The following is a 16,608-nucleotide window of genomic DNA, read 5'->3' on the forward strand; positions in this document are numbered from 1 at the left end:
GTCTCTGTGTCTGACTTGAACAAGCCTACAGTGAAAGCAGTTTGTTACCCCAACAGTGGTGCCATAAACCGATTAGCAGGTGATGTGGGAGTGGATTTTCACTCTTGTCCCATCCCACTCCCACAGAAATTCTCCCGTCCCGAAGAATGATTCCCTACCCATCCTGTTTCTGTGTTGTGTTTTTTTAGGGCAGGGTAGTCTTTAGGCAATGCAATTATTTTACTGTACATGTCTTGCAAACAGCGTGCAGTTTTAACTCTGTCGCTCTCTGCTCTCGCCTAAAACTTTAGGCTTGCCCGAATGCTCTGTCAGTGTGCAATGTTTCCCACAGGTTGAGACTTTATTTGTGGTGGTTGGCGTTGCAGCTTGTGACTTGCAGTTTAGAGGGGCAGAGTGTAAGCCAGGTTATTTTCTGCCCCCCTAAATACCTCACATGCAGACTATCGGTAGATGCTACAATTTACTGATGCTCCATAAATGCTTTGGATTCAGGCGGTAGACGCTAGAGAGGCGGCTGCACACGGAGAAGCCTCTAGGCCCCTCAGTTACTGTAGCACACGCAACTCAGACAGGTCTATGGCCAAAAATGAGTTATTCTGAAAAGGGTGGAAAAAAGGTGTTCTAGTGTAAGATTTACCTCGGTTGAAACCAAGTGATTTTATCAAATTATGGGTGTTTTTATCCACCTGGGTGGCCACCCAAGTAGTATGGGAAACGCTGTTGGGATACACTGATCATTGTCCTTTACTGTGTTGCAGCGCTGCCTCCCCCAAATCCGACTCCGACTCCATGGTTGGCAATGGCTGCATCATGTGTCATCAATCCACACACGTCATGCACTGCTCAGTTGGCTGCCTGCAACCAATCAACAATCAACCACCAGAGCAGACAGGAGAGTATAAAAAAAAGAATAAAAAAGACAACAGAACGACTAGCATTATGTTCAAAATAAAGAAAATAGTGTTTATTCAAATTTGAACTGCATGTTTATATTTAAAAACTGACCTATTGTTATTATGATTCCTCAAGCAGGACGATTCCCGTCCTGCTTGATTCCCACAGGAATCCTGAAAAAAGAGGCTGCATCAGTATATAGTTACCATACAAGTACCATGAGAGCACTGTCGAGGATGCATGTAGCAGCTGTGACAGAGACTTCCGTAAGGAAGTACTGGATTGAGAGCTACAGATAAAGACGGGTCTGTACTACAAGCAAGTCCAGACACAAATTTTTGTGGCTGATGTAGAATACTGCAATTTTGTTTTGTGGACTTCGAAGGACTGCACTTTGTTCGGGTGTTGTGCCCGATCCACTGCTGTGCAGTGCTCTTTTGAAAAAGGCACAGCAAGTTTTTGAGTGTGTGTGTGTCTCCCTGAATTTGTAAGCAGTTACTTCACTCAGGTTACAAGACAGATGCCACTTAAAGAGATCTCTATTCTGGCAGGGAATCAGAGAAGAACACACCAAATCTCTAACACAGTACCAACGCAGTGCAGGAATTGAAAAACAGCTGAGGAGCTGTGGTGCCTTTGTCATGGACCAGAGAGCAAAGAAGACATGGTGGCCTGTGAAAAACAATCAATCAATTACAGCTGCATTCATTTGAATGCTGCATTTTACTGCTGTAGGTGTTTAAGGTTGAGCTAATTTTAACTAGTGGAGTAAAAACATAAAGCATTAAGTTGCATAAAATATGGAAATACACAACAAGCAGTGATAATCTAATCCAAAAATGTGGCTTCCTCACCTTCACATAGAACTATCATGTTGATGGGTATGGTTCCTCTTAAGAATTTGTACTTTTGACAAACATTTCCTATGACCCTTTCAACGTGGATTCTAAGATTTGCTATTTTTCTAGTCTCCTCTACGTCCCTTGTAGCTAGGTGACAGCAGCCTTTTGTAAAGGTGGGGAGTTTGACCTCTTCATACAACATGCCAAAACTTTCCTATGTGTCAAAACCTCTATCAGCCAAGACAATGTCCCCTGGCAACAAGTTGTCAAGAAAGCAACTGTTCTGTGTTATATGTTTGTCACTTGTATGGCCACTCCACCCTTTCGATAGGAAACAAATAGATCCCTTGGCTGTAATACCTATCAAATACTTAGCCATGTCATTGTGCTTGTAGCTAGGAAACATGGTTTCTCTGTGAAAATCTCAATGAAAACAGTCAATTATCCTTGCTACTCTGTGTCCAAAGGCCTCCACAAACTGGTGAGGCATCAACAACCGAACGCCTTAGGTTTGCCTTTGGGGAAACACCAAAGAGATGTGCTAGGTTTTGTGCAGGCAGTTCCAATCTGAGGTGAACAAAGGTTAACAGGAGCCTTTGAAATGGAATAAGAATTTTCTTTTTGTCTGACATGGGAGGCATCAAAAAATGGAAAAGGGGTCATAAAGGTTCCCAGGTTTGGCAGACCCGCTTAGTACCTTACATTATCATCAATGTCTCCAAATGACCCGTCAGACATTCTATACTTATCAAGGCAGGGAATCAGAGAAGAACACACCAAATCTCTAACACAGTACACAATAGGTACTTCTACACACCTGAGCACATAACACATGACAATTGCATGACATTTTACAGTCTTAACAAGACCAGATGAACCTATTTCTGCTGCCCTGCCTAGGTGTATGTTATTTACTAGCATGGATAATCCGTAACAATGCATGGATATGTTAACATTAGCTACTTTAGAAGACAGAAAACCAGCACATGTTGTAACATTGCTTAAACAAAAAAAGTCTCTTACTTACCTTTATGAAAATATCGAGAGCAAACATACATGAACGGAGATATCTCTGTGAAAGTGATGTTTTTGAGTCTCACTGCTGCAACCCAGGCCATCCGTCAACTCCTCTCTCCTCTATCTGCTGTCAATGGCCTTTTTTCCATTGGGAAAACCTAAAAAAATCTTGCTCCATGGTTAATTTTTCTACCTTTGTCATTGTGGGACTTATTATTGCAGTCTTTCACACAACACAACACATTTCACAAAGAAAAGGAGGCAAATAAAGAGAGAATGCCCCAAGGTGACTACAGAACGACCTTGACCACAGAATACCTCCCAAATGATGGTTAACCCAAAATGCACTTCAGTCACATTTACACCATCTGTCAAAGACCAATTAGTCATTGTTAGTGGCTTTAATTGACTTTACAAATGTTTTATGAGGAAAGAAATTGTCTGATATTTTTTAGATCTCAAGTATACATAATATCCATTTTGGTAAAAAACACTGACCGTGAGCATAACTTGAACTCTACAATTCGCCTTTAACCAAGGATCCTAACTCAAACCAAGTGTTATGGTTATGTCCTTAACAGTAAACCATAAAACCATTAAGTATGATATTTCCAAAGAGCAGATATTGTAGTGAAAAAAAAGAAGAACAACAACTAATGTTTTGCATATATATTTGTGCATACGTTCGAATTCCCTGGCTCGCTGGAATCTTGCTGTGTGAAGTTGCCATGTGCTCTCTGTGCATGAATGGGTTTACCCCCACAGTCCAAAGACCTGCATGTGAACGGGCTGTGAATGGAGCTGGGACAGGCCCCAGCCATCCACAAGCCCTCATAGCATAAGCATGTTTAGAAAATGGATTGATGGACACAACTTACTCACACAGGGTGAGAAATACCTGCTGACTGAACGTCTCAGACTCAAAATACCATGCTTTTTATGGCTGCACCATTTAATCTCACAGAAATATTCTAAACGTCTTCATCATACATCATCTTCGGAAATTTTGATATCAACTACAACAGAGAGTAAACAGAAAGTTCTATGAGTTTGAAGAATTCAAAAGACGAAGTTACTTTGGATGTCCAGCCAAGCCTCTGTCACTTAACCCAAGTTGTTATGTAGTTTCTTAAAAGTCTGAACTCACAAGCCACACCTCTCCAAATGTAAATCAGCAGACATACAGTACAATAACTTCTCCTGCCTGGCCTGTCTCACCTCTCTCCCCCCTCTGTGACCAGACATGTTAAGCCACATGAATAATTCAGTTCTGACAGACGGCAGTTTAGTGCTTTTTAAGCCACCACACCAACTTGAAATCCACTAGCTCCCCGCAATGACAAATGAACAGTAATGGCATTACATGCTGTGCTGTGAGACATTTTATTATTTTCCCTGTGACTAATGAACAACATATGACAAATAACACAGAGTGATTGCTAAAAGGCAGGCAGATGCATTCATAACCAGGAAGGAGCTTGAGTCCTACTAATCAGGTTTCCTAACATTGAATGAAGTGTCTCGCTCGACGAGGATGGACGGAGATGTGATGGGTTTTAAACAAATAGATGACCCAAGCCAGCTAATTGACTGACAGAAATGAAACACAGATGAATGATCTGCTGTGTGGGAAGATTAATAGAAACTTTTCACAGAATAAAGGAGAGATACGGGAGATGAAGGCAGTAGGAAAAAGGAGTCACTGAGGAGTAAGAAACCTCTTTTTCGAAATCCAATTACTGCTTGTAGAAGCTACAATCCACGAAGACACCCAAACGATGCTGCTTTGTCCAGGGAAGCTAAATAAATCATGATAAATCTGGAATGGAGACGTAAACATGTTTTATGTTGTCACCATGCTGCTGTTTTTCGCAGCATGGCAGAGCATCCATTTTTTAAACTACTTTAATCCATCAACATTGTGCACTGCCACAGAGCTGCTCCCAGGACAGCAAGACAAGACTGATTGTAGGTCCACTCTGTATGCGATCTGTACTGTCTGAAAGACATTCTTGATGGCTGTGTCTGTGAAACATTTCCAAGTAACAATGCTTTGTATGGAGTTATTTTCTTAGGAGTCCTAAAACTGGCAAGGTTATTTAGTCAGTCAGTTGATTGAAGGAGATGGATAGGTGCACCATAGAGTGCTGTTTCCAAGTCCTTCCTGTCTCCTATAGTTGGGACAGACTTGACCACAACTGGCCATATAAAGATTATTCAACCTTTTAGCTTTAAATTCAAAAATGTTCCCATCCACAGAACAAACCATCTTCCTCTTGACAGAGGTACAGTGGAAGCACACCAAATGTGACATGCTGAGCAGAGCTGCCCGCTCCCATTCATTGTCTATGAGAAGCACCAAATCCCTAATGCTCAGGTTACGCAAAGGGCCAAGTTCAAATGTGAACTTTAAAGGGCAGAAAATTGTAGCCATGATGTAGTGATGGTCACACAGTCAGCTAATCCTAAGTCTGCCCCTTACCTGCAGCACAGAGCAGTCACATTTCAACATATTTCATAGTGAGGACACTTATCATTTCAAACATTTCCTGTCACTCACTGTCTTTACAATCAAGTAGGCCTGATTCAAACTCGTCGACCACACAGTTGCCTTCAAAATCTTCCTGACTGGTTCTGTGTGGCTCTGTGGCTATAACATTTCAGAAAAATTATATCAAGATGCAGGTTAACATATATATTTTGATTGTAGACTGCCTTTTTATTCATGAAATATTCTGTATCGATGACTGTTTTTCCCTGTATGTTATGTGAAAACCTAATAAAATAAAAAATAAAAAAATTATTATGATTCTGAAAAAAACCTCAGCATATACACGCTAACTAACTTCATATGTCTAACCAATAAAATTTTATAATAGAGAAATAACTTAAACACAATTAACTGTTCATCTTGCCAACACTGTCTGTAGCTGTTGGTTCTCAAAGCCACTGCAGGGTGGGCGTGGATGAACGAGGGAAAAATATGGGGTGAAACTAAATTGAATGAATATGATTTATGTAGGGAAAATAAACAAATGACAATGCTATCATACTGACCTTTTTTTCACTAAAATTCAACTTCGATCCCTTTTATTAGTTGCTTCTCTTGTCATTGTTAATGATTGATAAAAAGTGAACTTTTTTCATCATGTGATGAAAGCAGGGCATGGCAGAAAAAATCTGGGAACCACTGGTCTAAACTATAGCAACCATCTAGCCTACTTGTTAACTATGAAAGGCTGCATCCATCATGGCTTACAGGATTTACCTTTACAATTATACATGTTATTTTCGAAAATTTGGCAGTCAATTCAGCAGATTTTTGTTTATTGTGCTATTTTTGGGCATCGCTTTGTTATTTTCATTTCAATTTCAAAGTGTATCTGTTTTCAGACTTTGGTGAGGCCACTGAATTGTACTGATTCGAATTTGCCGCCTAACATATCAACTGGACCAAAAGTCTATAAAAAAGAACAGACCAGCAAATACATCTACATATATATACATCTATATTAATATGTAGATGTATATATGTATGTATATATACATTAATATATACATCCATCCATTACACACTACATTGCTAATCCTTTGAGGGTCGCATGCGGGCTGGAGCAAATCCTAGCTGACATTGGCGAGAGGCGGGGTACAACCTGAAAAGGTCACCAGTCTATCACAGGACTGACACATAGAATCAAACAACCGCTTGCATTCATACCTTCGGGCAATTTAGAGTAGACTCCACACAGAAAGTCCCAAGCCGAATCGTGTATATATATATATATATATATATATAAAGACAGAAAGACCAACAAAAAAGCAGCAACTGAAGGCGATTGCAGTAAAGGCCTGGCAAAGCATCTCAAGGGAGGAATCCCTACATTTGGTGATGTCAGTGGGTTCCAGACATCAGGCAGCCATTGACTGCAAAGGATTTTCATCCAAATATTAAAAAAAATCCTCATATTTATAATTATGTTGGTTTGTCCAATTTTTGGGCCTCCAAAGATCAAAACTACAAAAGTTGTGTCACTGTCCAAATGCTTACAGACATATATATATATATACATATGTGGTTTTCTTTGTCAGCTTAGACAAAGAGGAGCTAGAAAAGATGTACTACTGCGCAGAACCCTCAAACTGCCAGGCCTCTGGTAGAGGACCTGAGCTTGAGGAAGACACACCACCACCCCCCATGGGAGGGGGGTGAGAGTGAGATTTTTTTTTTTTGTGGTTTCTTATATATATATATATATATATCCCTCTTTAATAAAGGGCCCTTTCACAACAACAAAAATGTATCAAGTCTGTAGTTGTAAATTTTAATAACCTAAGGAACTTTGGTCCAGAATGCTCTGCAGTTCTCTCCAAGAAGGTAAGCTCAAAAGGTAATTTCCTGATGAAAGGCATATCCACAACCAAGTGAGCCAGAAGTTGTTCTTATTAATTGCTCATTACCTATCTATAAAGTTCGTAAGATTTGCTTTATTAACATTTAAAAAAGGCATTGGTTACACTTTAAAAAACCCTTTAGAAAACCCTCTGTAAAGCTTTTGCACTTACAGTCACTAATGTTCTTACCTAACCGGTAGTGAAACTACATACCTCTGGGCCTGGGTGCAGACTGTAACATTGGCCCCCTTTGTCCAAACCAAATTCTAATTCAATTTCTATAGATGGGCACTGAGTAGTCTATGCAAACAATATACTAACAATTACAATTACACAGCTGTCTTCCTCAGTATAGTCTTACTATAATCAATTAGAAAATAGCACAATACTCACACATTTAAACAAATGTTGATACCACAGTGGGCGCGCCATGAATACATTTACATGAATAGGCTTGACAATTAAACAGTCAATACCAGACTGGAGTATCGCCAAGGCATATAACACATATATGTAGCTGTACAGTATAAGAAAAATAAACATAATGGGTGCAGTCCAACAACAAACACACTTTAAATCAGCAAGTCTGCACAGACCCTAATGAGTACACATACAAAACTGTTTTGCTGCATGGTGCGACCGATCAGCAACTAGGAAATAATGACTCTACAAATCTACATTCGTTAGGGCTCAGTCTCAGCTACATGCCTGTGAATGATTCAAATAGACTCTACTGCAAGACACACAAATGAACACACACATAGTGATGCACCTCATTACAGCTCAGCAGATTCCAGGTCTCTCAATGTGTCACCCCTCCATAAGTCTCCTTAGACTCACTGCAGAGACTGTGAGCACAGTCACATTAAAAACCATCTCATCTCTCACCAGCAAAGACAACAGCTGCTCTTCATGCTTCAACCCTTCATGCTGTGTTCAAAAGCATAAGTAGCTCCAGTTTGTGCCACTGATGTAATACTTGCTTTTACAACTGAGACTTTTACTCTGCTGATCACGTTTAACAGACCGACATAAGCTTTCCTTTTTGCCAAAAATAAATAAAAGTGATCGTGTGAAAAACTGTAAAACACTTTGGTCATGCAATATTGTCACTAAAATTCAGTGACATATCCATGTCATAATAAATATACAAACCCTTGATCATCATGCAAAAAAAAAAATCACTAACATCACAAGATGTGTTCCCCAAACAGAATTCTATAATGTGAAGACAAATGTGAGGAACAGTAGACCATAGAGAGGCGACAATGTGTCACAGTGACCTACAGGTCTGATGTTGACTTTTTCTTAACAAGCAAAGAAAACACTGATTGAAAAATCCTGACACGTCAAGAGTCCTCACACATGGAAGAATTCCTCTGTTAATGAACCTGTCACCAGGAAGACTGACCTTTCAGTGGCATCTTCCTCCTGACAATATCGTATGTGTTATTCAGGCCATATCCACCTATACCCTGCTACATTTGAAAACATTTGTTGCTCCCTGTTTTGGCCTTCCATCCATGTTTTTTCATAAAAGATAAATCTGAAAGACTGGTGTATTTTAGTTGAGACAGGGCTGTAAAAAGAGCTTCAAAACAGTGCTTAGCCACAGCCAGGGGCTGAATGGCATAATGTTAATAGTTGAGTTGTGTTAAAGGTACCCTGTAGAATTTTTGACCACTAGTGGTGCTCTCGGGTAATCTTCCCCATTTTATTTGCATCTCATGCTCTATTAGAATGCGGATGAAGATGGAAAGTTACTCATGAGCATATAGGTGGTACGAAGGCTGAATTAATCATTGTTAGTTGTGCTAATAATTGGCACTGAAGATTTCAAACACGCAATTAGAGGAAAATGCAACATGTGCCAAAGCAAGTGTCCTGAGCAAACAGATTTGTGGACGAGTAGTCCAGACCAGTCAGTGAATGGCTGTTGCTATCAGAGATGGGAATTAGTTCATTGACACTGGCATTTAAATGTCTTTTATCCAAGTTGCAGAAAAGAGAGGGAGAGAGAAAAATAAAAGGCACACACACGTGGGCAATCAAGAGAGAGAAAGCATTGATATGGAATGAAAGAGAGGTGAAACTGAAACTTAAATTTTATCTGATGGTTATTCAGTGTAATTCGGTGTAAGTCTGTTTGGAACTACTAGGATGTTGTGATAATCAGAGACAGATGTTGAACTTGTGCAGAATTTATCTATAGGATATATTCTATGCTTTGCCTGGCAACTCCTCAGCCAGAATCTACACTATATATAGAGCAGGTTTAGGCATCATAATAAATCAAGTGTCTCCGCAGGATTCCTACGTGCCATTTTTCTTTTTAGTGACTGTCTGGCTGAGTGAAATTGTTTGGCTTCCAGACAATGGCCTGCGGAAAAAAGAAGCCTAAATGTGATTTTTCATCTCCCCATGGAAAGTCCATTCAATCCAATGACAATGGATAGTGTGAGCCAATTCATTATCGATATGGTCCTCAGTGCAGGAAAATGTTTGCCAGGCCAATGCATTTGCAAAATTATCAGGTCAGGGCATAAATAATACTTTCAGGACAGGGGTATGGGGCGCAGAAGATTTTGGCAATGACCTCTCCTCCTAACCCAATGACTGAAATGAGATTCTGTCTTAAAGAGATTCATATCTGTAGGGAAACAGGGGAGTCGACCTTAGCACTTCACCAGATTAAATCAGAGGTCCCACTGGTTGTGTGAGTTAGTGTGAATTTGTGTGTGTGTGTGTGTGTGTGTGTGTGTGTGTGTGTGTGTGTGTGTGTGTGTGTGTGTGTGTGTGTGTGTGTGTGTGTGTGTGTGTGTGTGTGTTTGTGGTCCCAGGACAGGTAGCTGGGTAAGTGGCGTGAGGCTTGTGCTGACTGCAGAGCATCTGTCAGTGTTTATGTAAACGTTTCCTGGTGGAGACGCCACAGCATCTGTGACCACAAGGAGAAAAGTTAAACTGTTTGTCCAACACCTTGTTTCACATTACACTTTGAGTTACATTACAGTGCACCAGAAGTCCATTAGTTCTCATGAGGGACATTATTTTCTAGATTTCCAGCAAATGTTGCACACCTGTAAAATAAAGGCAGAGGCCAGAAGGATGGGGACAGAGACAAATGTCCTGTGTCTGATTCATCGGTGGGAAATCCCATTAAAGGGTAAGGCTGGTAAGATTCCGTTTAAACAAATTTGTCAACAAATTCCAACAATGAGTGTATCCTACTAACAAGTATTGTGTGTGTATCCAAAGTCTGATGTATCTTGTTCCTCTGTGCCATAGAGCTCCACTGAAACTATTACAAGGAATCTATGACCAACACTGTTGCGCTGGGTGACATGTTCCTCCAATACCAATTTCATTTTATTTTATTTATTATTATTATTATTATTATTTATTCTATCTTTCTTTATTTTATTTTGCTGTTTTTTTGTATGTGTAGAGATGGCAATGTCAGTCTATTGGTCGGTCAGTCCACCACTTTGGTCCAGACAAATATTGCCATGAATTTTGTACACACATTCATTATCCTCAATAATCAATCCTTAATGATTTTGGTTTGGTTTATTGTAGCACGACCAAGAGGTTGACATTTGTGGTTGAGAACTAAATATCTTGAAAATATCTTCTCATGACTTTCCTCGTCACCAGTAGCTGTCAGTTTTCACTTCCATAAAATATCTCATCTATTAATTATATGTTTGATGAATTGGCATAAACTTTTGCACAGACATTCATGGTTCCCAGACAATGTATTCTATGGATTTTGGTGATCACCTGACTTTTCTTATAGTGCCACCATAAGGTTGACAACTTTACCTTTTATTGGATTATCTCAACAACTAATAGATCATCAGGACACAATTTAATTCGGTTCAACACTGTTTTATGACCAAATCTGTTAATTAGTTCTCAACTGTGTGTTGAGAAATAATTAGCAAATGTTAGCATTTTAGCATGCTACCCTAAGATGCTCAACATGGTAAACTTTCTACTTGCTAAAGATCAACATGTTAGCATTATTGTTGTGAGCGTTTTAGCGTGCTAACATCGGTATTTAGCTCAAACCACCGCTGTTTCTAAGTGCAGCCTAATGGAGCTGCTAGCGTGGCTGTAGGTTGGGTTCTATTCTATCAGAACAAGTTGGTAAGATGTGCTGTCCAACCTCATCAGAAATCAAAAGTGTGTGTTTTTGTTTCAAATGGCCACACTGAAGAGTAGAGTGAAAAGCCTGCCATCATAGAGCAGACTGTTGTGATATCATTTAAAATTGTGGATTAGGGTAAAAATGTACTCATACAGTGTAGGAGGAGGGGTTTCTGAAGCTATTTGACCATCAGACAGGCAGTTATGATGGGAGTATACTGGCCCCTTTTGTCTTGTTGAATGTAGTGCTAATGCATTTCTTCACCCTGTGTAAATGTCTTTGAACTGACTCTGTGTTTGAGAGGTGCAATGCAGATAAAGTTAGCTTGCCTTGCTTTAATATCTGAGGACAAGAAACTCCATTTTAGTAGGACAGATTGGTAACGCTCTGTTAAGCTTCATACTCGTAGCTGAGCGCATTATGACAGTTCAGCTCCAAGCTGATATGTTTATCAAATCTTCACTCAGCAGCAGATGCAGAGGATGGAAAGTCTGAGCCAGAGGATGAATAATGTTCTATATATACAGGATATGAAAGCAAAATTTATATTTCACTTTGACAGTTACTCTGAATTTCATTAAAGGAATGAACATATGCCAACTTATTACACATGCACTCAACACATACATACACACATATATAGCAACACAGATTTCCCTGCTCTCCATTGTCAGCTCAGACCACGGAGCAATCTTAATTTATTTTCTCAACCTTTGGCTTCAAAAACCTGAGTCTTTTATGCAGAGTAAGATGTAATAATTACCCAACACTTCCTCTGAGCCTTTGCGCCAAGACTGCTTCAGTCCACTCCCCTCTGCCATCCATTTATTGGGTTACTAATGGCTTTTTACCCACTGATGTACGAGACAGCGGAATCGTTCATCTATGGAGGGTGGAGACATTAATATTTACCAGCCTTGAGGGGTTCAAGGCAGAATGGATCAGGCCATCTTCAATAAAACATGTCACCACCAAAGTGACCACTCTCTACCTCTCTCTCTACCTCTGTCATACCCACAACTAGATTTACAGTGAGATTGGGTTATATTAATCTTTGAGCTGGTTGTGTGCATTTTGTCTATGAACAACAAGCTGAGCAGTCATGGCAGTTTAATGGGAATGGTGTAATCCACTTTATCACAGGTACAGGAGATAAATCAATAGACCATAAAGTTCAGGTTTTGTTACTTTGTGGGCTGAAACATGACTGTAAAATAATCAGTATGGTGTCTGAGGGTGTAAAAGCTTTAACACAGAATACCTGTGCAAGATTCCAAGTTTTATCATGCAGGCGTTTAGACATTACATGGAAGGATTAAAGTTGTGGATTTGTAGATGTACTTGGCACTAGACAGATGAAAGTGTTCACCATTATCTAAATGTGATGTTCAAGGACGTCTGGTACAGCAGGGCATGGAGGCATTATCTTGATTTCTACTGGAGGATATGTGGGCAGATCATGGATAATGTAACAGTATAGTATCTGGGCTAGAGGGAGGTTGACCCACCAACAGCAGATAAACATATTAGTCATGAAATCATCTGTAGGTTTTCCAAAGGGTGTTTTGAGCCTGGGGTTTATGTTACAATCGTCCTCAGCCACTGGGGGTCATGAATCCTAACTTGTGCAAAGAGAGCGGAACCTGGGTGGGGTTGTGGGTGGATAAGCAATCTCGAATTTCAGTTGCTGGGAAATACTACTGCCTATGTGTAAAAAGTTGTGGGAAGCCTTTTGTGTCTCTAGAGGGAGCTGTGTGAAGTCTGATAAACTAAGACTACATGTTAACCAGCAGTCACTGCCAAGCCATTTCCAATCTGCTGCTGCTCTGCACTGCTAAAATCTTGATTTTATAACTGTGTCGTAATGAGAGAAAATCACCACACACAGATGTTGAGGACAACAGCCTTGCTGTGATTTCAGCCATATTTACTTGTAAAATCACTAAATCACTAAAGGGGTCTGAAAAGTTGATAAATCTAGCAACACAGGCGCTCAGTTGTCACCACACTATCTGAGTCAACCATAGATGTTAGTCGCGCATGCATTAGAGTAAATTGTTTAAGGTCAACCCTCTCAGACAGCTACTTCTAATCTACTTTTCAACTGTATTTCACAAGTTAGCAAATCATTGCATATTGTAGATTATAAAGCAAAGTAGTAGATTTCATGTGAATAGGCAGATGCTGGAGTCTAGCCAGTAAGGCAATTTAAGGCCAAATTTAAGGCCAAATTTAAAAGGATTTTGTTAATTGTACTGGATTTTATAAAAGCATGGACCATCTTCTCAAAGTCTGGATTTTTTGGATTTTACATTATAATTTTTCAATACAAAGAGGTCTTTAAATATAATATTGGCCAAACTCTCCTCTGATGTAACCATTACAATATGACACATAAAATATAATATCAATCTCATGATGAATTTGTAATGCAAATTCATTCGCTCATCTTCATCTCTTATCTCTTATCTTATCTCTTCATCAGATCACTTATCTGTCTCTGGTCTGTCTAGACCAGAGACAGATAAGTGATCTGATGAATCTGATGAAGATGTAATGAACAGTCTCTTTTGAGAGCTGTGCACTAAGAATCAGAATCCACTGTTCACAGGTTTGTTGTTAACCAAAGGCTGGCGACATCCAAAGGTAATGCTTATGCTGCATTGCATCACCTGAGGGACTTCTACTACTTCCACCACCGTTCACCTATACACAAGGTCAGAGAAAACACAAGGTTTGGTTTTTGTTTTTCTTTTTTGCTTTTCTTGTGAAGTCATTGAATCTACAGCAAAATCATGCATCTGCTTTGGAAAAAAATGACAAAAGCAAAGAGATGAACAGAGAGACCAGCAATCAGGAGGTAGAGAAAAGGAAATAGCTTTACTATAAAGAAGGCGTCGCTAGCAGAAGTTGCAACATCTCATTACACGCATACATGGTGAATATATTTATGCCATTTTCTGTTGAGTAGATGTACCTTACAAAAGCTGTTATTTTGCATGTCGAAGCAAGACTTTGCTGCTCTGATACACATGGTAAAAACAAGATGCTAATTTGAGAATTGATTTTTAAGAAAAGCCATACAGCATGTGATCAATCATCTAAAAAATCCAGTTGCAAACCTTGTATGTGCACCAGTAAAATTCTAGACTTTGCAGCATTTTGAAATAAAAAAAAAAACACAAAGCTGTAAAACTGCACACTGACATTTTCTTTTTCCCCGTGAAAGGTGAGCTGAGACGATGCAGACAGTAAAAAGTGACGCTCGGCTCTGTATGTTCCTCAAATCAATATGCACAAACAAAAGGACAAGAAAAAAAGCACTGTGTATCAGCAAATATGCATAATTCTCTTTTCTTTGTTATATAGCCAGTTTACAGCATTCTCCCGCTGTGATACACTTGGGGGAAAAAGAGAAAGGCCATGTGGGAAGAGGAGGGTGGAGGTCTCCAGACCAGGTTTTCAAGAAAACTCTTCCAATGAGTCCAGTAAGAAAGTTTGTACCTATGTTCAAACCCAATGATCTTTTATTCCTGTTTTCTTCTATTTCAGCACCACACTCCTGTTTTTCAAGGTGTCTGTGCTCGGTGCTCAAAATATCAAGCCCCTGTGGTCACATCAAGGATAGAGTGAGCACCCCGGGGAAACAATGGCATTAGAGAAAACATCCAACCGATTAAAACTCAGAGGATATTTCTTTGAGGTTCTGCAGAAATACAGAAGGGAACGTGAGTTTTTGAAAGATGGAATAAGTGACAGAAAGGTTGTGTTTTCAGAGAATCAGACTTCTCTTTGTTTTGGAAGGGGTAAGAAATATCAAGCCAGAAGTTTTTCCAAAACGGCTGCCTGTCACCAGGACATACATGCTATGTTCCACTTTAGGGGCTCACTCCTTCGAAGTCTGCAGATTGAAAATGTCATGATGGATCCACAAGGTCTTTCCTTATTTAAAGACTCTTCCAAATGAGCCAAGAATTGCAGCCTCAATTTCCCCAGAATTGGTCAACAGATTTAGGGCCAGTCACATGTTTAACTGTGCATTCAGGTGATGTCAACTTGTAATTATATCAGATAGAGTGGCAACTGCAGGATGTAAATAATAACAGCTGGGAATAAACTCCACAATTTGTTCTTCTATGAAAGTGAACTTACCCAAGTTTATCACTGGTATCTACCACTGACGTGACATAACTCAAAGCAATACAAGGTAACACATAACCATTGTCATAGGTTCTGCTTTTGTTTCCACTGTTCTCCACCTGGTTTGGGGATGAGGCTCTGGGACTAAATTTGGGTACTGCTCAGGAGGTGATACCAGTTGCAAGTTCCAGGTACTTTCAGGGGTCAGTAGCAGTGCAGACAGCCAGACACTACAGGGGGAAGATTAACCAAAATTACTGAGGGATCAAGTGCACGGTGGCATAAATGAAAACACTGCCAACTGGTTTGATTCACTGGTTGCCACTTCAGGCCATCAGTTGATAACAATTCAGTCAGTGCCACCAACTCGTCCAGAGAAGAACCTTGAACCAAAGCCTCACAAGGTTCTCAAACGTGCAAGTTATATGGGAAGCCCCAGATTGTTAAGGTCCTGCAGTGACAGAGTTAGAATATTTCATTTGAGAGTAAGTTCCTCGCGGTAATCTTGGAAATGTGGATTTTACAAGTTGATAACCCTAAATGCAGCAATTAGTGTCACAGTTGCCCAAAATGGACATGGAGGGGGCAGCAGAGTGCACAGTGGACATGCACACACCTCTGTTTACATTATACCGGGTGTCTGCATAGGTGGACATATTCACATGTGCAAAGTCAGCATGTATGGTCCTAATAAAGTTCTGCACACAGAGTCTTGCAGACGGGGGCAGATGACTAAACTGACGTCACATGGAAACTCACGGCTACACAGACATGGAAGAATTAATGTCAGCGTTTGACTTTTTGGCTATGTGAGGCATGACAGTCTCATTTGTGGAGGAGCAGGCTCAACCTCTATTCCTCTGAGGTGGCCCCTGAAATAGGACACAGCTATGCAACAATAAGCATATTAAGTGAAAGGCATTATGGGAAGAAGGAGTAGACGCAGTCTCAGAAAGAACGGTGTAAAGGAGGGGAGTTTCTTCTGATACCTCACCAAATGCATGTTTTTTAGGCCTAGTAGCAGTTTGTGTGCGACAAATGCTACAAATGGGATATTGCAGGACTTATTTACATCATAGAGAATCTAACATATTCCTCTTTCACAATATAGAATCCAAACCATCATTAGGCAAGTGACTGACAGCCAGTACCATACAGTATATTACAATGTTA

Source organism: Xiphias gladius, chromosome 21 (assembly GCF_016859285.1).
Source record: "Xiphias gladius isolate SHS-SW01 ecotype Sanya breed wild chromosome 21, ASM1685928v1, whole genome shotgun sequence".
Lineage (NCBI taxonomy): Eukaryota > Metazoa > Chordata > Actinopteri > Istiophoriformes > Xiphiidae > Xiphias > Xiphias gladius.